Below are 24,360 nucleotides of genomic sequence, written 5' to 3'. Positions count from 1 at the left end.
TAGAGAAGAGGAATGATTGATGAAACAGAAGATTCCAGATGGAAACAGATTTTTTTATTTTTTAAATGTTGAGTTTTTAAACAAACTACTAGAAGGTTGACAGGCTAGAGATAAAAGCTCAGGTCAAACAGCTAAAGCAGCAGCTTTCAGCCTCCACGAAATAAAGAGTAGTGGGGAGGGGAATGATACCAGGAAATCCTGGGCCACTAAGAGGTATTCCATAGCTGGATAAACACAGGAAACTTTATTCTGCAGGCAAAGTTGCTGCCGCACACTTTTGTGTTTCAGATGTGATGTTGAAAGTGGTTTGTGATTCTAGTGGAAAACAGGGTGATTAGTTGGGGGTGAGATGGTGGTTCAAGAGTAGGAGGGCTTTCTGAGAACTCTGGTGCCCACCACTAGTCTCCTTGCCTCAGCCTGCTCTCTTTATCCTTGTGGGGCTAATGAAGTGCCCTGAAGGACAGTCCACAGATGCATTTCACTTCTCCACAACTACCATTGTTCCCCTTCAATTAAGCAAAGGATAACTTGGAACTGTACTTTTTGTCTTATCTCCGCACAGTCTTTACACTTAGGGCCTTTCTAGAGCAAGGTATTTTGCACACATTTCTAAATAGTATTTTATAGGCTAGCAACTTCTAGGTCTTATGAGATCCCCATAAGGGCTTCTGTTATTTGTCACCTGAACATTTTTTCATAAACCTGCACATTTGTGCAAAGAAAACCCAAAGAACATGCCCATGCTCATAGCAGCATTATTCACAATAGCCAAAGGGTGGAAGTAACCCAAATGTCCACCAGTGGACAAAAATGTGGTTATACGCCCAATGGAATATTATTCAATCTTAAAAGGGCAAGGAAATCCTGCCACATGCTACAACATGAATGAACGTTGAGAACATTATACAAAAATAAGCCAGTTAGACAAATACTGTGTGATTTCACTTATATGAGTTATCTACAGTAATTAAATTAACAGAAGAATAAAGCAGAATGGCAGTTGCTGGGGCTGTGGGGAGAAGGAATGGGGTATTGTTGTTCAGTTGGTGTAGAGTTTCAGTTCTGCAAGATGAAAAAATCAGAGCAATCTGTTGGACAACAATATGAACTTACTTAGCACCACTGAACTATATCATTTTAAATGGTTAAGAAGATAAATGTTATGCTTAGTGTTTTTACCATAATTAAAAATAAAATATATTAAAATAGAAAAAAATTTATTCATAACAGTATATCCTTAAATAAAACATTTGATGATTAAACATCATGCCAACTAGGATAATAAAAAATACTTATTAAACACAAAAATAAAAATAAGAACCCAAAAGAGCTGTTGATGGAGCAGAGCTCTGCACCTCCCTTGGGTCCAGAAGACATGTAATGACAACCACAGGTGTGAAGAAGTCAAGGACTGAAGCCCAGGGTTCCAGTGAGAGGTTAACATTCACTGAGTTTATGGATACATCAAGCAAAGCTCCGCACTTTTATTTACTTTATTGCTTTTTTCCTCTCCCTAGACCCTGGGCCTAAACGCAGACATGATGGATGCTCTTGTCATATTGTGTGCTGATAACTGTCAGCCTTCCCCTCCCATTCTCACTATAATTTCCTTTAGGAGGTTTGGCTTGCTACTGGCTGAGTTCGGAGAAAGCCATTCTTGTCAAACTTAGGAGAAAAGAGAGAGAAGAAATATGGATTTGTGAGTCGAGTTTAAATGAAGAGGTAGCGCTCTCCCTGGAAATATTAAACTGGAGGCCATGATTCAGGATTTCAGGTCTCATTCTAGTTGCTCAGCTTTCACTTAAAAAACAGGACTTGGAAGAAAAACATAATCAAAATTTATCAAAAACACTCGGAAAATCATCCCAGTGCTCTCATAGGAATTAATAAGAAATAACAATGAATAATATGCATTTTATTTCACAGAATGCCAAGTATTTCAGGTACCCAAAATCTTAGAAATTGTTAATTGGCCTGTGTGAGCTGTGTGGCCTGTTTGGCCGATCAAGAGGCAACAGGGAATGTCATGGAGGGTATAATTGATGGGACTAAATATAATGTCACATGTTGGAGGCAGATCAGTCCATCTCATTGATAAATGAAGGGTCACTGACAGCCATTATCTAACTGACACAATAAGGAAGACAAACATGAATTTGATTCTAATCTTAAGACATTCTGAAAGCAACTAATTGAATGGTATTTGACATTAGTGCTTACAATTTGATGTACATATGCTACTGTAGACATGTCTAAGAAAAGTTAACAAATATAGCAGCTAAGTAAATGGTCACCTGATTCAATAATAATATGGTTTGGCTGTGTCCCCAACCCAAATCTCACTTTGAATTCCTGCATGTTGTGGGAGGGACCTAGAGGGAGGTAGTTGAATCATTAGGGCAAGTCTTTCCCGTGCTGTTCTCATGACTGAATAAGTCTCATGAGATCTGATGGGTTTTTTTTTTTTTTTGAGATCTGATAGTTTTATTAAGAGGAGTTTCCCTGCACAAACTCTCTCTTTGCCTGCAACAATCCATGTAAGATGTAACTTGCTCCTCCTTGCCTTCCGCCACGATCGTGAGGCTTCCCCAGCCATGTGAAACTCTAAGTCCAATTAAACCTCTTTCTTTTGTAAAGGGCCCAGTCTCAGTTATGTCTTTGTCAGCAGCATGAAAATGGACAAATGCAAATAATATTAGAGGAGCCCCTGATTTAAAACCTCAACATATCTTGTCAGCTTCCCAATAACCAAGGCAGAATACATTGATTTTTTTCAAGGGATAATTCCAAAATGTTCAGAGGCAGTGCAGGTAAAGCTCCATTGGGAACCATATCAATCCTTTGGAAGAACAAAATTAGGCTGCAAACCTCAACCAAAGAAAAACATCCCATGAGATAACCAATCTTTCATTTTTTTTCAGACATTCAGTTTCCTAAAATTTTACAGATTTTAACTCAGTGTGGACATAAAACATTAATATCGAATTTAACTTCTTGGAAAATAAAAGTTTGCTTTCATGTCTCTTTTTCCCGGTATATTGCTACACAAGTCAAAGTTAAAGACACTATAGAAAATCCAGGCAGCAATTTTATTACAGCTGGCCTTTGAAAGTTCACAGAAGGCTGCAATCATAAATGTCATTTTCATTAGAATAATGTGAAAGGTTACATGCTGCACAGAATAAGACAAGGCTTGGTGGTGGTTTACCAGTCTTTGAGTTTCCCAGTGTACAAACCGTCCCTCAGGCCTTACAGCCACAACCCCTCATAGGCAAACCAAAGTGAATATACATAAAAGAAAGCTCTTCTGGAAAGAATGCATGAGGTCCTGGCAGCAAAACTTCTACAGAAGTTAAACATTTTCTCATTTAACGTACCCTCTCAAAAAAAAAACCACAACAACTTGTCCAATGCTCAGCATTATCCCTTCTGTCAGTGACATGATCTTGGCTCACTGAAACCTTTGCCTTCCAGGTTCAAGTGATTCTCCTGCCTCAGCCTCCCAAGTAGCTGAAACTACAGGTGCATGCCACCACACCCAGCTAATTTCATATTTTTAGTAGAGACAGGGTTTCACCATATTGGTCAGGCTGGTCTTGAACTCCTGACCTTGTGATCCACTCACCTCGGCCTCCCAAAGTGCTGGAATTACAGGCATGAGCCACCGCAACTGGCCAGGAACTCACTTCTAAATCTGCAATGTTTGGAGCCAAATAATAAAGGAACAGCAAGAGCTCTTTTTTCAGAACACATAAGTTTATTTAAGACCACAGAAAAGACCATCTCAGAAAGGAAAAGGAAGTGCGTGTGTGTGTGTGTATGCTTGTGCACTCACACGTGCACACACACACACACGCACAGTCATCTGTGTCTTATGCATTTATGATGATTCCTGAACAATGTTAACAACTCTAAAATGTCACAAGAGTTTGGCTTCTTGTTTATCATTTAAAAAACCAAGCAGATACACTGAACCAGGATGCCAGGATGAAATTTAACTTTCCATGGCAGGACCAAAGTAAGTGGACAATGCTGGGGGCTGCTGGTCCCCAGTATCTTCATTCCCCCTCTTCATCTTCACTTGGGTCTCTGCTCATACCCATCACCTCCTCAGAAGCCCACTTCTGACTCTCATATGGTAGCACACACTTTCCCTGGCATGGTCAATTTGAGGAGTCAACCTGGCTCCACCATGGTGTCCAATTCTTTGGTTAAATATTAATGTCGATGTTAGTGGAAATGTATCTTGCAGATGTGATTAGCATGTATAGAGGACTTAAGATCAAGATTGCCCTCGATAATGTGGGTGGGCTTTATGCAATCAGTTGATGTCCTGAAGAACAAAAACTGAGGTTTTCCCAAGAAGGAATTTTGCCTCAAGATTGCAACAAAGAAGCAGTGCATTATGTCAGTATAGTGTGGGAAAGAAAAAAGGGAGTAGCAGTGCTTGGGTTTCCCACCTACCTAGTCTATCCTAAGATTATGAACTTGACAGCCCCAACAATAACAGCCACATTAATCACTTTCTTACAATGTCTGTCTCTCCCTCTCTCCTTCTCTTGATATACATATATATGTTACTGGTGCTGTTTCTCTGGGGAAAACTGACTGATGCAGCCTGCTGTTCTGCAAGTTTTCCATCCGACCACAGATCTTTCTGTAAGGCAAGGTCACTATATTGAATTGACCTAATCCAGTCTGGCCCATCAAGAATGGTCAGTTACTTTTGATAAATACCAGTTGTCTCCAGCAATTAAAGTTCGATGAAAGTTTTAATCCTTCTCTTCTACTCTCTGGTGACCAGGGATTTGTTACAATAAAAATGTGTTTTTGATGAAATAAATATTTTGAAGCAAATTTTAAACAAAATAAACAGGTTCTAGCCTACCTCTAGACATACATTCTATTGGTTCTGCTTCTCTGCAGAAGTCTTACGGAAACATCCCCTTTCTCAAATTCATCAGTCTTCCTAACGATCGTCAGCACCAGCTAAAATACGTATGTGTATGTTTATATTTTACTAGTACCTAGGTCAGTGTCTGGGACCTAGAAGACACCCAACACGTACACATTTATGGGATGCATGGTTGAGATGCTGACTTTCTCCAGTCCTTTACATGGATTAACTCATTTACCCCTTCCTCCTAGCTAGCCTATGAGGTTGATGCCATGTTTTGCTTCCATTTTTCCAGTGCTTAAACTTGGGTGTAGCAAAGTAGAGGAACTCCCCAAAAGTCACGTAGCTGGCACAGGTGAAGCTGGCCATTAAATCAGGAAGCCCAGGCTCTCAAACAGCACATTGTAAATCCCCTTGTGGGACTTTTCAGCTTCAGCAGGATATTGTTTAGAGAGAAAAGCTTTATTTTCTTGAAGTTAAAACCACTAATCACATATAATAGTGAGGTTAAAATATTCTGTTAAGTCTGTGATCTTGAGATCTCATGTGATTTGGAGGAGCTCTGTTAGACTAAAAATGAGAAATTTTTCATTAAAAGGTAAAAAGAGGAAAAGGGAGATAAAGAAAAGGAACATTCAATATCATCAGATGTTAAATAGACTTCAGTTAAAATAGTTTCCAAAAAAAGTAAAATAGAGCAAATTGGCCCACTGCAAATATTTTAAAAGGAAACACAGCTAAGAGAGATCATGGGTGATGTTTGAAAATGAAATATTTCCATCTTCACAAATTATCCTAGTGAGGAAGAAACCAAGAAGGCAGCAAAAACTAATGAGAAGGAGGCGGAGGCACAGGGCGATTCTCCAGTGAGCCCCACATTGTGATGCCCGATGGAAATACAGGCCAAAATTAAAACATTTTCCCTCAGACCCCACCTTCCACTGGGTCCCAGCTTTTGGTTCTGAGTCTCCAAGCCTGGTTAAAAACTGGCCCAGGGTTTCTGGGGCTCTGTCCCCACCTAGAGGCCTAACAGAATATAAGAAGAAGGGAATTGTAAAATGCAGAGCCGCAGTGCCCATGGTAAGCCAAGCTCAGTAAACGTAGCTATCATCATTACTGAGAAAACAACCCTTAATTATTCTATTCTATAAGCACTTATGAAAGGAGGGGAGGATGCCTAGGAGCCAATAGCAAGTATGCTAGCCATAGAGCTTTCTCTTGGGATACTGAGTCTTGATTTCAGCAACTTTTTTGACAAAAATGGCAAGGATAGGTTTGTGGACATCATTTAAAAAAAAAAAATATGCTGGATTTTATGGTTGGTTAGCCTGATAGCTGGATAGACAACGGTGTCCAAACATTGGAGATCTCACATGATGATACCTGATGCTGAATCTTGATGGTACTGGGTGGCAAGCTACAGGCACTGCAAGGCTGCCATAGATTGGCCATACCTGATTGGAAGGCATGTATCTTCATTATTAATAGCTTCTCACTCTGAATGTTTTTCCTCTCTCCTTACTCTCCTCCTAGGCTTATGTCTAAACTTATTTTGCCACTGGGATAAAGGGGAAGGAAGTCAGCCTCTGTAACAGAGACAAAGTTACAGGTCCAAACTACACACACTTCTGAAGATGGCCAGCGCAGAGACCAAAGGGGCCAGAGCTAGTATTTGCCGATGGCAGCTTGGCCTCAGGCTCCAGCTAAGCACTGCCTGTAGAACTGTCTGACCTTGGAGGTCTACAGGGTTGGTGTGGTGTGGTCAACTCCCCACCCCCAGCAAGGGGTCTACCCCAAAGTCTTTGTGCGGAATTCCTTTGTCTTTTGGGAGATTAGATGGGGGCTGCCTAGAAATCAGGACCTTTTCTAGCTACACATATTGCCATGGAAAGACTGGATTTTCTGTCCCACCAATCTAATCCCCACAGGAAATGGGCAGGAGTTAGGGTTCTGGAGATGGCCATGATCTTCTCCCACCCAGCTCTGCCACATTTCTGTCTTCCACAAGACGTCCCTGGTGCTGCTGGAGCATGTCTACAGGTACTGACACTGAACAACCACCAGATGAAACTGAGTCTCAGTCCCCAAGTTTAGAAACACCACAATCTTTAGAGGAAATATGTCCAGTGGCCCTTTCCTCAGTGGTAAGAGAAAGAGCCACTGCTCTCTAAAGACCCTCAAAAACATTCTGTTCCTAAAGACCCCTCCTTTCCCTTCCAAATCTCTATGAAGTGATCTCTTTAGAGAATAGGGGAGACACCGTGAGGCTGTCAGCTCCTTCAGCAGTTCTGGCTCAGGTTGGTGAGGTCTCTGTTGAGCCTAGACATTCACAGTCAGTGGGAGGCTGAAAAGTAGCATTTAATGTCTCAAGTTATTGCTACAGAAAACACTTCATACAACCACATTACACGTGCTTAATACAAGTGAATAGTGGGATGCTGCTGCCATTAGCTATATCCTGTTAAGATAGTGAACTCTCACCCAAGCTCTCTGCTCTCTGGCCCACCTACACGCTGTGTTGGGTAGACCAAAATGCCTTCCCTTTCAAAAAGAGTTTAAGAAACCAGACACCAGTTCTGGATTGGGTGCTGTCAGGAAGGGAGTGGGGGGCAATTCAGAGCTCTGACCTTTGTCATTTTTCCCCAGGAGTAGGGAGGATTTAAAAGCCCGCTGCTGTTAAATCACATAGCCCAAGCCTGAGTCTTATACTATGCCTCTTACTTAGAGACCTCATGTTTCTTCTAATGCTATTTTTCCACATTGTCACAAGTTTAATAAACCTAACTTTGACTCCAGTGAATTTATGGCAATCTTTGGTTAATGCAGTTGGAAAACCAGGCACCGCTGATTGTGATGTATTGTTTGAAGAACATCTCTCATCTTCTCAAACTTCACTGTGCATATAAATTAAATTGTGACCTTGTTATAATGCATACTCAGATTCAACAGGATGATGGGGTGGGGCCTGAGAGCTTGCACCCCGAGCACGCTCCAGGTGATGCCCTTGCTCCTGGCCTCAGGCACATGCTGAGTAGCAAGGATCTGGTGCACTGGATCTCAAACCAGATATATATATTTAAATCACCTGAAGAGCTGTGAAAAAATGACTGAAATTTGAATCTCACTCGAAGAGATTCTGCTGTAATTGGCACCATCAAGGCAGATGATTCCAATATGCAGCAAAGCCTGGGAAATATTTTCTACTATTCCATGGTAGAGTGTGGAAGGCATGAGGAGCTAAAATAGCAATTGCAAAGAAAACTACAGATGAGATGGGGCATGATAAGGAAGAGAGAAAACATGCAGAGTTGGGAAGTATTTGGCATTTCCGGGATCACAGAATTAAGAAAGGTGAGCCAGGAATAGTGGGATGCTAAGTAAGGTTATAGGCCTGGCTAGAGTGTGCTAAGTGCATTCTACATTACCCTGGTAATAGGGTTTTTACCTGTGATAGTGATGATAATGAGCAATCTACATGTAAACTAAATAAACAGTAATAAAAGAGAGTTCCGGGAGTATGGTCAGCTCCACCACAGGGAAGGTCAGGTAGGACAATAGAGGTTTTGAGCCACAGAATAGAATGAAGACACAAAGAGGAAGAATATAAATTATGCATGGAAGAGCTCAGCAGCCTATGTTCTCCTAGGGCTTCTGGGTCCTGCTGACTGATAGTTTCTCCCACTGCCCTAGGTCAAATCAATATGTGTAATAAATTATGCAGTTACTTCCCTCACCTTTCTACTCTTCAGTTATCACGCCTGGAAAGCAAAAGGCATGTGCCTTCCCTACTATGCCCAGCATAAGTCTGCTCCTTGACTTACTGACTCCAGCCTCACCATCATCTGGGGCACTGGGTTTGTCCAGAAGAGGGATCAGAATCAGAAGTGATTGCACCCAGAGGTCAATCCACCTGCTCATGCAAGAGCCCAGCTCCTGTGGGATTTTCACTACAAGTAGTTTCTATGAAGGATGACTGCCTTTGTTTTGAGATACCTCTGCAGAAGCTATTAAGGTGAACTTATCACTCTCCAAGGAGTCTGGTGTTTGAACAATCCCATCCCATGCATCCGCCCCAATTTCAGTAAAGATCTATACTCTGCTGGACCAGATAAAAGAACTGCTATAAATACAAGCAGAACATTTTGATGTTTAATATCAGATTCCAGTACATACGATGGTAGCCTCCACCCTATTGCCTTCTATGACTCTTGTATGAGACCCTAGCCAGTCCTAAAGATGTGCGTTTCCCTCAAGCAAAGTAACATGTCTGAATGAGAACAGTCCCTCCTTAGAACACCAGAAGTCCTCACTTGCTCTCACAGTGGAACAGGCTGCAGCTAAATAATTTATGAATACCTCAGCTATAAAAAGGAAATTAAAGATGACATTTTTATTCTTTAACATTCTTCTATTCTCCAATGCTCATTTTCTCTACTGATTATGTATAAAATCCTGAGGATAATTCCCACAGCACACAGAGCTCTTATCGTGACTACTAAGATTGAGAATTATTTGTCTTTGTGATGATACCTCCAGGGGTTGACCAGGGTGACAAGACCAGCCTTACTGGGGGTGGGCACAGATAGTATCTCTTGGGGGGCTCAGATTCTATAGCACCCAGGCCACCCAGCCCCTTCTGGTTGATCTCTTAAATTTCACTCTTGAGTGATTGTCCCTTGATCACATTTGAGAGCTCATATTTGTGCTGTGTTTAATTGTGAATTAAACATCTGAGCCTGCGTTCTTATTTCAGTGCATGAAAAGCTGAAAGAAAGCTGAGCAGATGAAGATAGTCGGTGGCATGGAAGAATGAATTCCTCTCTCTCTCTCTCTCTCTCTCTCTCTCTCTCTCTCAATCTCAAAGACCCACCTCAAGCTCCTCCAAATGCTCTGTGCAACTCTCACCTCCTTCCTCCCTCGTCCCCCTACTCCCTTGTCTAGCCAGACAGGAAGGAAGCTGAAGGCCAGCAGAGACCCCAGGCTCCCTGAGAGGAATAGCATCCAACAGGATCGCCTGGTGGAGGTCACAAATCGAACGGATGCTGTGGATGCTCCTAGCTCTTGCAAAAGACAGTGCTTCAAAGTAAACTGATTTGCTCTTCCTTCCCCTCATTCATCTTAATGCTTGCAGTTGCTAAAAAGAAGAAAAACCTTCAGAGCATAATCAGAAGTGAGAGCCTCAGCAGTGTCTACTCCTCAACACACGCTCCTGCCTGGGTCCTCTCCCACCTTTCTGTTCTTGCCTTGTTCACAAGGCACACCCTTCCAGAAGAGAACCAGTAAAAATAGCAGCTGTTGTAAAACAATGTTTTATGTGTTGTTTCAGGTAAGTATCTGTCTCACAGTAGGGAAAGCATTTCCAAACATAGAAATAAAGAAAAGAGAACATAAAATAAAAGATTGATGGATTTGATCACATCAAAATTTAAAATGTTTATGCAACAAAAGCTTCCAAAAGCAAAATCTGAAGAACACAAACTAGAAGGAAATTGGGACACCATAAATAATAGACAATGGGTCATTATTCCTAATATATAAAATGCTCTTACACAGTAGAGAGAGATGAATATGCCAGTAGGAAAACTGGCAAAATGGAAAAGGCTGATGCACAAAAGAAAAAACTACATATGGACAACAAGAATATTTCTTAAAGTTCAACTTACGGTTAAATTGAAGGACTTTAAATCCCAGGCCCATTTTTAATACATCACATAAGCAATTGTTTCATAATAATACTCAGTATTTAGTGATGTTATAAGACAGTGGATATTTATATGCCACTAGTGAGAATGTTGCCTGTTACATCCATTTTAACAGGTAATTTACCAATATGCATCAAAATACTTAAAAATTTCTATAATTTTTGCCTTACTAGCTCTAAGTCTATTAATTTACTATGAGAAAATAACCAAAAATATAAACAATTATGTATTAATAAAGATGCTAAACACAGGATCATTTATAAAGAAGAGAGAGAAACAACTTGTGTGACAGCCTAAATCTTCAACATAACTGGTATGTAATATCCATAGCAAGAAATATCTGTCATTCATTAAATCTATATTTTAAAATAACATTTGATGACATGGGTAAATATTCACATTATTTAAAATGACTTAAAAGTTATGAACAGTCTGGTCTATAAACCCGTGTCTATTCATTTGTGAACGTGTGTGGGAGTGTGTGTATCCCTTGAAGCAGTCACGCGCATACAGTGGGGATCCAGGAGGAATGTGGCCACTGGAGACTGAAGTTTCTCAGGGAGCTTTATTTTTCTGTATTCCTCCAGTCCATAATTAATATATAAATATCTTCAGAAAAAAATGAATTTTTTAGAAATCTTACATGTTTCAATTGATCAAAATGTCATTATCCATTATACTCTGTAACAGGATATCCAATCTACTTTTAATTGCATTCATATGAAAATGCCCATCAAGGGAGCTGTGGCCCTGGAAGAAAAGAAGGTCTCTATATGATAAACCCAGCAGACACTGTGCCTGCTGTGTTTCATCAGACTAACAAGCAACTCTTCCAATAATGTTTGAATCTGTTACCAGCCTACAGATAATAGGTGATCCCCAAAATCCAAATTAAGGTCTTAGACACTTTAGGCTGCAGACTCAGTGGCTTAAACAACACTCACTTACTTCTCACAGTTCTAGAGGCTGGGAAGTTCAAGATCAAGGTGAGAGCAGATTCAGCTTGCACACAGCCATCTTCTCATGTATGGCCAAGAGCAAGAAAAGGCTCTGGAGTTCCTTAGGTTCTCCACAGAGCACCCTCATGAGTGCTCCACCCTCATGACCTAACTACCCCCCAAATACCCCACTTCCTAATGCCATCACATTGGGGAAAATGCAAATATTTGATCTATAACAAGGTCCACAAACAACCATTATAAGGATCTCAAATATTTTTGGAACAGCACCTATTTCAAAGTTAGCTATAAATATAACACTTTTGGAGCCAAGCATGGTGGTTCACACCTATAATCCCAGCACTTTGGGAGGCTAAGCTGGGTGGATTGCTTGAGCCCAGGAGTTTAAGACCAGCCTAGGCAACATGGCCAAACCCTGTCTCTACAAAAAATACAAAATGTAGCTAGGTGGCACATGTTTGTAGCCCCAGCTACTTGGGAGGTTGAGGTGGGAGAATCACTTGAGCCCAGGAGGACTATGTTGCAGTGAGTTGTGATCCTACTATTCCAGCGTGGGTAACAGGGCAAGACCCTGTCTCAAAAGAAATGCAAATATATGTATATATATGATCTATGTTATAGATCATATATATACGTATATATATATATATATATATGGCAAAAGTTTTTAAAAATTGTAAGACTTAGAAACCACATTGAATTCTATGAAATAAAATTAGTCAATGTAATTCAATTTGTACAGTATTGTGTTTCTTGACCTTTATCTAGAATTTTTCTCCGAGAATTGTCAGATTTAGAGTGGTTTGAAGATTTAGCCCTCAGTGGGATGGGAAAGTACACTGTGAGGAGAGTTCTGTACACATGGCATCCCTAAGCAGCCTATGATCAAGCTCAAATATGACATTTTTCTATGTCCTAATCCAACCAAAAAATAGGAATTATAAAATATTTCTCCATCTGGTGATAGCACATTTTCCACATGGAATTTTCCATCAAATGCCATAAGATATAATCTCCCAATGGATATAATTTGGTCGAGGTTTTCTGCTCATCTTTTGTTCTTTTAAGAAATGGCAGTGTCTTTACAGTTTGTCTTTTTTTATGGTAAGCTGCATCTTTTCCAGAGTGCAGTGATGCGTGCTCCCCAAGATGTGTTAATCCTGGTGAGATTTACCTTTCTCTCCTAGAGCTTTCACTAAGCCACCATCCTGCCCCTGGTGTTTATCATTTTAATGAGGAGCCTTGAAGAGCATCTCCTCAAAACAGACTTTCAGCTAGTCTTCTAAAAAAGCTAATGTCAATTCACCAATCCTTCAATATTTAAGGATATTTCACTAGAAAGATTTCTCGAGCCTTCTCTAAAACAAATGTAAGAGATCTGATTTCTGTTTCACATTGGCAATAACAGGGTTAATGCAATCAAGTCACAACCTTTCTAAGATTCTATTTCTTTTTCTGAAAAATAGATAGTGGTATATGTGTGTGTCATGAGTGTGTTGTGTGTGTCATGAGTGTGTTATGTGTTCATTATGTGGAATATAGCCTAGAAGGATACACACCAAAATCTTAACAGTGGTCACCTCTGAGCAAAGAGATGATGGGGATTTTTTTAAATATACTTTTCACAAATACATAAAATTTGCCAAGAACTAAATCGTAGTTAAAAAAAGAACTCGAGTTTTGCCTGATCTACCCTAGATCATAGCCTATTAAAATTATAGCTTATTATTAAATGTATGTATAAATTAAAGCAAAAATAATGATTTTTCTAGATGCTTTTAAAGGTCTATGATTTAGTATAATAATAGTCTGAATATGGTTTTATAGTCTAGGAACAATACAATATTATAACTAGGATTATGAGTTAGTTCCTACATGTACAAGAGTTCTGAATTAAAAACATGTAGGCTGGGCCAAGATTTTTTAAATTATAATTATTCACATTGTTCAGAAGAGACAAAGAAAATATCTTCTTTTTTCTTTTTAATATCTTTTGTGTAAGTTTACAGAATATCACCTTAGAGTAAAATCCGGGAAAAGAAAATGTATGTGCTCCTTTGGAATTTTTCAGATTTGAGGGGATTTGATGAATTTGCCCTCTTCCTCGGCAAGTTATAACCCATTTTAAAACTAAGATGAAATAGTAAAGCAAATAGAGAATCAAACTAGTACCAATATTGCTGATAAAGCTGATATTGGAGAAGGTGGCATGTGTCTGCTACAAGCAATTATCTGATGCTGAATCCCCCAATTAGACTGGCTGACGCCCTGCCATTGCCGCACTGCTGGGCCATGCAGCACTGAACCACAGGAACAGGTCTCACTGCTAAGCTAGCTCCTGACAGCGACTGATGGAGAACATTTGCAATAGACTGATGGTCAGTGTACCCCCAACATTCACGGAATTAAAATTCCAACCCCCAATATGCTGGAGGAAGGGCCTTTGGGAGGTGATCTCTTCATAACCACAGAGCCCTCATGAATAAAATGAGTTCTCTTATAGAAGAGGCTCCCTTCCGGCATGTGAGAGCAAACTGAGAAGACACTCTATGAGCCAGAACATGGATCCTTGCCAGACACTGAATCTACCAGTAACTTGATCCTGCACATCTATCATCCAGACCTGTGAGAAATAAATTCCTGTTATTTAGAAGACACCAGTCTATGGTATTTTGCTGTAGCTTCCCAAATGAACTAAGACAACAATTGCTATCAGTGAATAGGACAACTCCCAAGAGGAAGGAGAGATAAAGCCACAGACATAAATAAATTCCTTTCTTGTACTAAACTGTCCATGAGGAGCATGCAGAAGGAATGAGTTAGGGGTTGAAGAAAAGTCAAGAATATTGCACAGGCAATCAGCCGGCAAGGATTCAACAGCTTCTCCTGCCAATCAAAGCAGGCATCTTTGTTCCACACCTTGACATCACTGGTGATTAAAATATTCCACATCCATGAATTAATTTTTGATCTAAAATTTTCAAAATTTCAGAATCATTTCTTTATTTTTTAACTGACAAGTGAACATTGCATGTATTTATGGTATACCACATGTGATATGTATCTACATTGTGGAATAGCTAAATCAAGCTATGTAACAGACACATTTCTTTAATATACTTTTTTCTGTGGTGAGAACGCTTGAAATCTACTAACCTAACCATTTTTAAATATATAATACATTGTTAACTTTAGTTGTCATGATGTACAATGGATAGCTTGAAGTTATTCCTTCTGTCTTACTAAAATTTTGTGTCCTTTGGCAAACATCGCCCCAATTCCCCTTTCCCAAGCCTTGGGTAACTGCCATTTTACTCTTTATTTCTATAAGTTAGAATTTTTTACATTCCACATATAAGTGAGATGATGAGGTCTCTGTCGTTTTGTGCCTGGCTATTTGCGATGGTTTGAATGCCCTCTCCAAAACTCATGTGGAAACTTAATCCTCAGTGTGGCGGTATTGAGAGATAGGGCCTTTAAGAGGTGAGTGGACCATAAGGGCCTGTCCTTATTAATGGATTCATTGATTCATGTTTTAATTGATTAATGTGTTAATGGATTAATAGGTTATCATTCAAAATAACCTATTAATGGTGGCCTTGTAAGAAAAAGAAAAGAGACCTGAGCTAGAACGTTAGTGTGCTCAGTCCCCTTACCATATGATCCTCTACCACGTCGGGACTCTCCAGAGAGTCTCCACCAGAAGGCTCTCACTAGAGGTGACTTTTCAACAGTGGACTTCTCAGCCTTCACAATTTTAAGAAATAAATTTATTTTCTTTATAAATTACCCAGTTTCAGGTGTTCTGTTATAAGCAACAAAAAACAGACCAAGACAAATAGTTCACTTAACATAATATCCTCTAGGCTCATCTATTTTGTAACAAATGACAGGGTTTTTTGTTTTGTTTTGTTTTGTTTTACTTCTTTCCAACTTTCAGTTTCAATTTGGGGAAATGTGTGCAGGTTTGTTACATAGGTAAATTCCATGTCACATGGGTGTGGTGTAGAGATTATTCTGTCAGCCCGGTGATAAACATAGTACCCTCAATAGGTAGTTTTCCAAACCTCACCCTCCTCCCATTCTCCACCCTCAAGTAGGCACCAGTGCTTATTGTTCCCTTCATTGTGTCTACGTGTACTCAATGTTTAGCTCCCATTTGTAAGTTAGAAGCTATACTATTTGGTTTTCTGTTCCTGTGTTAATTCAGTTAGGATAATGGCCTGTGGTTCCATGCATGGTGCTGCAAATGACATGCTCTCATTTTTTTTCTGGCTGCCTAGTATTTCATGGAGTATATGTACCACATTTTCTTTATCCAGTCCACCACTCATGGGCATGTATGCTGATTCCATGTCTTTGATCCTGTGAATAGTCCTGTGACAAACATATGCATGCATGTGTCTTTACGGTAGAATAACTTATGTTCCTTTGGGTATATACTCAGTAGCGAGATTGCTGGGTTGAATGAATTGCTGTTGTAAGTTATTTGAGGTATCTCCAAATTGCTTTCCACAGTGACTGAACTAATTTACATCCCCACCAGCAGCATGTAAGCGTTCCCTTTTCTCTGCAACCTTAACTTCATCTGTTATTTTTTGACTGTCTTTTTTTTTATTTTTTTGAGGAGTTTCCCTCATCCTCCAGGCTGGAGTGCAGTGGCACGATCTCAGCTCACTGCAACCTCCACCTCCCAGGTTCAAGCAATTCTCCTGTCTCAGCCACCCAAGTGTCTGGGATTACAGGTGCCTGCCACCATGCCCAGCTAATTTTTTGTATTTTTAGTAGAGATGGGGTTTTATCATGTTGAGCAGGCTGGTCTTGAACTCCCGACCTCAGGTGATCCACCTGCCTTGGCCTCCCAAAATGCTGGGATTACAGGCATGAACCACCACGCCTGGCCATTTTTTGACTTTTTAAGACAACCATTCTGACTGGTGTGAGATGCTATCTCATTGCGGATTTGATTTTCATTTTATTAATGATTCATGATTTTGAGCATTTTTCCATAAGCTTGTTGGTTGTGTCTATATCTTCTTTTGAGAAGTGTCTGTTCAAGTCCTTTGCCCAGTTTTTAATGGGGTTGTTTATTTTTTGCTTGTTAATTTGTTTAAATTCCTTATAGATCCCAGATATTAGACCTTTCCCTGATGCATAGTTTACAAATATTTTCTCCCATTCTGTAGGTTGTCTCTTTATTCTGTTAGACTTGCTTTTGCTGTGCAGAAGAAGCTTTTCACTACAGCAATCATCAACAAGGTCCCATTTTTCAATTTTTGTTTTAGTTGCAGTTTCTTTTGGAGTGTTTATCATGAAATCTTTGCCAGGACCTATGTCCAGAATGGTGCTTTCTAGATTTTCTTGTAGAGTTTTTATAGTTTTAACTTTCATGTTTAAGTCTTATAATCACCTTGAGTTGATTTTTCATATGGTGTAAGGAAGGGTCAAGTTTCAATCTTCTGCATATGGCTAGTCAGTTTTCCCAACATGATGTATTGAATGGCGAGTACTTTCCCATTGCTTGTTTTTGCCAACTTTGTTGAAGATCAGATGGCTGTAGGAGTGCAGCTTTATTTCTTGGTTGTCTCATCCATTCCATTGGTCTATGTGTCTGTTTCTGTACCAGTATCATGCTGTTTTGGTTCCTATAACCTAACAGTATAGTTTGAAGTCAAGTAGTGTGACGTTTCTGGCTTTGTTGTTTCTGCTTAGAACTGCACTAAAAATTTACACTCTTTCTTGCTTCCGTATAAACTTTAGAACAGTTTTTTTTTTCCAACTCTGTGAAAAATGTCATTGGTAATTTGATAGGAATAACATTGAATCTGTTCATTACTTTGGGTTGTATGGTCATTTTAATTGTATCAATTCATCCTATCCATGAGTATGAAATGTTTTTCCATTTGTTTGTGTCATCCATGACTTCTTTCAGCAGTGTTTTTGTAATTCTCTTTGTAGAGATCTTTCTTCCCCTAGTTAGCTGTACTTCTAGGTATTTTATTATGTTGTGGCTGTAATGAATGAGATTGCATTCATGATTTAGCTCTCAGCTTGGATGTTGTTGGTATATTAAAATGCTGATATTTGTACATTGATTTTGCATCCTGAAACTTTTCTAAAGTTGTTTATCAGATCTAGGAGCTTTAGGGCAGAGACTATAAGGTTTTCTAGGTGCAGAATAATATCATTTGTGAAGAGAGACAATTTTTCTTTCTTGTTTTTCTACTTTCTCCAAGTGTAGTGTTCTATTGTTAATTTGAAATGTTTCTAATTTTTTCATGTTGGTGCTTAGTGCTATAAACTTCCCTCTTAATGCTGTTTTAATTGTGTCCCAGAGATTCCAGTATATTGTGTATTTGTTTTCAATAGTTTCCAATAATTTCTTGACTTCTGCCTCAATTTCATTGTTTACCCAAAAGTCATTCAGGAGTAGGTTGTTTAATTTCTATGTAATTGTATGGTTTTGAGAGATCTTGGTATTGATTTCTATTTTTACTGCACTGTAATATGAGAGTGTGGTTGTTATGATTTTAGTTTTCTGAATTCATGGAGAATTGATTTAGGGCCAAACATATGGTTTATGTTAGAGAATATGCCATGTGCAAATAAGAGGAATGTATACTCTGTTGGGTGCAGCGTCCTGTATCTACATGTCTGTGAGATCCCTTTGGTCAAGTGTTGAGTTTAGGTCGTGAATATCTTTATTAGCTCTCTGCCTCAGAGATCTGCCCAATATGCTCAATGGGGTGTTGAAATCTCCCACTATTATTGTGTGGAAATCTAAGTCTCTTTGTAGGTGCCTAAGAACTTGTCTTAGGAATCTCAGTGCTCCAGTGTTAAATGCATATATATTTAAGATAGTTAAGTCTTCTTGTTGAATTGAAATCTTTGTCTTTATGTAATGCACTTCTTTGTCCTTTTGTGTTATTGTTGGTTTAAGGTCTGTTTTGTCTGAAATAAAGGTAGCAACTTCTGTTCTTTTTTGTTTTAATTTGCTTCACAGATTTTTCTCCATCCATTTACTTTGAGCCTATGTGTGTGACAGCATTTGAGATGGGTTTCTTATACAGAGCATACACTTGTGTTTTGCTTTTGAATCCAACTTATTACTTTGTGCCTCTTAAGTGGGGCATTTAGCCCATGTACGTTCAAGATTAATATTGATATGTGTGGATTTGATCCTGTCATTGCATTGTTAACATAATTATTAGACTTGATTCTGTAGAGCTTTACAGTATCTATGATCTATGTACTTAAGTGTGTTTTTGTGGTGGCTGGTAACAGTGTTTAGTTTCCGTGTTTAGCCCTCCATTAAGGACCTCATGGAAGGCAGATCTGGTGGTAACAAATTCTTATAGCATTTGCTTGTCTGAAAAGAATGTTATTTCTCCTTCCCTAGGGAAACTGAGTTTGGCTGGATATGAAATTCTTGGTTGGCATTTCTTTTCTTTAAGAATGTTGAATATAGGCCACCAATCTCTTTCAGGTTATATAGTTTCTGTTGAAAAATCTGCTATTAGCATAATGGACTTGTCTTTGTAGGTGACCTGCCTTTTTTCTCAAGCTGTCCTTAATATTTTTTTCTTTCACATTGACCTTGGAGAATCTGATGACCATGTATCTTGGGGATGGTCGTCTTGGACAGTATCTCACAGGGATTCTCTGAATTTCTTGAATTTGAATGTTCACCTCTCAAGTAAGATTAGGAAAATTTTCATGGACAATATTTTAAATATGTTTTCAAGGTTGCTCACTCTCTCTCTTTCAGAGATACCCATGAATCATAGATTTGGTCTCCTTATATAATCCCATATTTATTGTAGGTTTTCTTCATTCGTTTTTATTCTTTCTTCATTTTTGTCTGACCGAGTTGATTTGGAGGACCAATCCTTGAGTTCTGAAGTTCTTTCCTCTGCTTGGTCTATTCTGTTGTTAATACTTGGGAAGGTAAGATGAAAGACTTCTAGTGACTTTTTCATCTCTATTAGATTAGGCTGTTTTTGTTTTTGCTTTTGCTTTCTCAAAATTGCTATTTTATCTTTCAGCTCTTGTATTGTTTTACTGGATTCCTTAGATTCTTTGGATTCAGCTTTAACTTTCCCCTGGATCTTGATGATCATTGCCTTCCAGTTTCTGAATTCTTGTTTCTATTATTTCAGCCATTTCATCCTGGTTAAGAACCATTGCTGGGGAGCTAGTGTAGTTGTTTGGAGGTAAAAAGACATTCTGACTTTTTAAGTTGCCAGAGTTCTTGTGCAGGTTCCTTCTCATCTGTGTAGCCTCATGTTTCATTAATCTTTGAAGTTGCTATTCTTTGGATGGAGCTTTTCACTTTTATAGTCTTTGATACCCTTCAGAGTTTGACTGTGGCATAATTTGGGTTCAGTCCACTGGCTTCACTCTGGATGATTTCAGGGGGCCAAGTCTCAGTTCAGCATTCTTGGGCTGTATGCTCTAACCCTGAAGGGCTAGGACTAGGCCCATGGCTTTGTCCTCTGGCCCCTCAAGGGTAAATACCTATTGTGCTGGTGGGATTGAGGTGTTCCCAGTCCTCTGGTGACAATGATTCAATGGGAGATGACAGCAAAAGCACATCATCAGGGCAGTAAAGTTCATGCATCAGCCTTGTGCTGGCAGTAGCTGGGAGGCATGAGTTCCATACACATGCTTTTAGGCCAGCAAAGCAGTGAGAGGAGGCTGTGGTAAGACTGTGCTGGTGGGAATCCATCTGCAGAAGCACTCCAACAGTTAGGTGGGTTTTGCCAGCCATAGAACTATAGCAGTGCCCAGTTGGGCATCTGGAGCCTGTTGCAAGTGGGCGTGGCTAGGCAGGGACCCCAGGAGAGGCTGGCAGACGGGGTGCTCAGATCAGACTGATCTCATCCCATGGGAAAGATAGCCCTGCTTTGTCCAGGTCTGACAGTGAAGAAATGCCAAAGCCACCTACAGGAACATGGTGAGCCTTGAGGGATGGGTGTCTTTGGCTATGCTCCACTGCAGCTCTTCACATGCCAGACCCTCTGGGCTCTAAACAGGCTGCAGTCCTGTCTCTGCAGCTTTCCTTGCAGGTCCTGCCACCAGCTCTAATGTGTGTGGAATCACGAGGTCTCTTGCAGCTAGAATTCTGGGGGTCTGAGGCAAGAGTGGGCCACTTCGTGCCCATTCCACCCATTCCTTCCCTTGGAGACACTAAAGGCCAGAAACAAGTTCTGGTGCTTGGCAACTTTATGTAGGGTTCCCAGACTTTACCCACTTCAGTCCAGGGTCTGCATCCTCCATCTGTCCACTCTCAATGTCTTTCTTCTGAAGATCTGCTTGGAGTGTGCAGGTCTTTTTGACAGTCTGGTCTCAGTAAGAGAAGCTCTTCCCTGATGCATCTAGTCAGCCATCTTGGTACCAACTCCACTATTTCTATCTGAAGGCTGACTAATATTCCATTGTGTATATACACCACGTTTTCTGCATCCATTCATCTCTTGATGGACACTTTGATTCTGTATCTTGGCTACTGTGAATGCATATGGGAGTGCAGATACCTTTTCAACATACTAATTTTATATGGTTTGGATACATAGTAAGATTGCTAGATCATATGGCAGTTCTATTTTTAATTTGTTAAGAAACTTTCATACTATTTGTCATATGGTAATACTAATTTACCTTCCTACCAACTTGTGCAAAAGTGACATTTTTTCCACATCTTTACCAACACTTGTCTTTCGTCTTTTAGATAATAGTCATTCTAAAAGGTGTCAGTTCATATATTATTGCAGTTTTATTCGCATTTCTAGATGATTTATAATTTTGAGCAGTTTTTCATATACCTGTCAGACATTCACATGTCTTTGAAAAATAGCTATTTAGGCCCTTTGCCCATTTTTAAATAGTTATTTGTATTAGTCTGCTTTCATGCTGCCGATAAACACATACCCAAGACTGGGAAGAAAAACAGGTTCCATTGGATTTAGTTCCACATGGCTGGGGAAGTCTCAGAATCATGGCAGGAGGGGAAAGGCACTTCTTACATGGCATTGCAGCAAGAGAAAATGAGGAAGAAGCAAAAGCAGAAACCCATGATAAACCCATCAGATCTCATGAGACTTTTTCACTATCATGAGATAGCACAAGAAATACTGGCCTCTATTTACCAGAAATACTGGTAATTGAGGGGACCTAATTACCTCCCCTTGGGTCCCTCCCACACCATGTGGGAATTCTGAGAGATACCATTCCAGTTGAGATTTGAATGGGAAACAGCCAAACCATATCATTCTTCCCGGCAGCTGAGTTACTTGAGTTCCTCATATGTTTTAAATATTAACTCTTTATCAGATGTATGTCTTGTAAAAATATTATTCCATTTCGTGGGTTGTCTCTGAAAGCTGTTGTTTTCTCTGATGTGTAAAAACTTTTTAGTCTGATGTAATCCTATTTGCCTATTTTCTCTTTTGTTGTCTATGCTTTTGGGGTCATAGCCAAGAAATTATTGCCCAAACCAATGTCCTGGAGCTCTATCCCTATGTTTTTCTCTAGTGATTTTACAGCATTAGGTCTTATATTTAAGTCTTCAATCTACTTTGGGTTGATTACTTACATAGAGTGAAATAATGGTTTAATCTCATACTTCTACATGTGGATATCCAGTTTTCCCAGCACAATTTATTTAATAAATTGTCTTTTCTGCCATTGTGTGCTCTTAGTAACTTTGTGGAAGATAAATTTTTTGTAAATGTGAGGATTTTTTTCTGGGCTCTCTAGTCTATCCCATTGGACTACGTATCTGTTTTTATGCCAGTGTTTTGATTACTGTAGTTAAGTAGTAGCTTTTGAACTCAGATAGTGTGATGCCTCTGACTTTGTACCTTTTGTTCATGATTGCTTGGTTATTCAGGGTCTTATGTGGTTTCATACAAATTTTAGAATTATTTTTTTCTATTTCTGAAAACCGTCATTGGAATTTTCATAGAAATTATGTTGAATCTGTGGATTGCTTTGGATAGTGTAAGTGTTTTAACAATATTAATTCTTCCAGTCCACAAACACAAGATATCTTTCCATTAATTTATGTCCCCTTTAATTTATTTCATTAGTATTTCATAGTTTTCAGTATACAATTTTTCAGCTCCTTATTTAAATGTATCTGTAAGTTGGTTGTCAGTTTTTGCTGCTACTGTTCTGTAGCTACTGTGAAGTGTATTGTTTCTTTTATTTCCTTTATGGACACTTTATTGTTTGTGCATAGAAATATAAAAAATTTTAATGCTGATTTTGAATCCTGCAACTTTACTGAATTCATTCATTAGTTGTAACAGTCTTTTGAGGAGTCTTTATGGTTTTCTATTTATAAGAGTATGTCATCTGCAAACAGGAAAAAAAATTACTTTTTCTTTCCAATTTGGATGACTTTTATTTCCTACATTTACCTAATTGCTTCAGCTAGGGCTTCCAGTATTGTGTTAAATAGAAGTGGGAAAAGTGGAAATCCTTATCTTGTTTTTGATCCTGGAGGAAAAGCTTTCAACTTTTTACTGTTGAGTATGATGTTAGCTACAGGCTTGTCATATACAGGCTATATCGTGCTGAGCTAAATTCCTTCCATACTTAATTTGTTAAAAGCTTTTAGCATGAAAGATCTTTGTTTTGTCAAATGCCTTTTCTGCCTCTGTGAGATGATTATATGGTTTTGTCCTTAATTTTGTTAATGTGGCATATCACATTTATTGATTTGCATATGTTGATCTTATCCTTTCATCCCAGGGATGAATTTTACCTGATCATTTTAAATGATCTTTTCAAGGTGTGTTGAGTTCAGTTTGCTACTGTTCTGTAAATATTTTTGTGTCTATATTGGTCTGTAATTTTTGTTTCTTTGCTGACTTTGTCTGGCTTTGGCATCAGGATAATGCTTTCCTCTTAAAACAAGTTTGGAAGTACTTCCTCCTCTTCAATTTTTTGGAACAGTTTAAGAAGAATGGTTTTATTTAGGTATTGGGGATAATTCGGCAGTGAACCCATCAGGCCCCAGGTTTTTTCTCTGATGGAAAATCTTTTATTACTAATTCTGTCTCCTTATGATTGGTGTGTTCAGATGCCTATTTATTTATTATTTACTCTTGTTAGTAGCATGTTTCTAAAAACTATCTCTATTCCTACTAGCTTATACAATTTGTTGGTGTATAACTGTTCATAGTAGTCTCGTGTTCGTGTGATCTTTTGTGCTTCTGTGGTTATCAGTTATAATGTTTCCTCTTTATTTCTGATTTTATTTAGAGTCTTCACTTTCTTCTTAATCTAGCTAAGGGTTTGTTGATTATGTTTCTCTCTCAAAAAAAAAAAAAAAACCCAGCTTTTACTTGTGTTGATCTTTTCTATTGATTTTCTAGTCTCTATTACATTCATTTCTGCTCTGATCTTTATTATTTCTTTCTATTAATTTTGGACTTAGTTTGTTATTCTTTTTCTAGTTCCTTGAGATAGAATACCAGATTGTTCATTTGGTATTTTTCTTCTGTTTTGATGTAGGGGTTCATTGCTATCAACTTTCCTCTTACAACTGCTTTTGCTGGGTCCCTTAAGCTTTGTTATGTTGTGTTTCCATTTTCATTCATCTTGAGATATTTTTAAATTTACCTTTTATTTTCTTCTTTGAGTTGTTAAAGATACTAAGTGTGATGGAATGGACTTTTTGTGGTCATAAGATAACAAAATTGTAAATAAGACCTAAGGCTATGCCAAGCAAGGGTTAAATTACAAACCCTTACATTTAAAGAATAAACTACATTCTAACCGCCACAAGACATTT

This window comes from Callithrix jacchus, chromosome 2, assembly GCF_049354715.1.
Source record: "Callithrix jacchus isolate 240 chromosome 2, calJac240_pri, whole genome shotgun sequence".
Classification (NCBI taxonomy): Eukaryota; Metazoa; Chordata; class Mammalia; order Primates; family Cebidae; genus Callithrix; species Callithrix jacchus.
Note: the sequence above shows the minus strand (reverse complement) of the source record.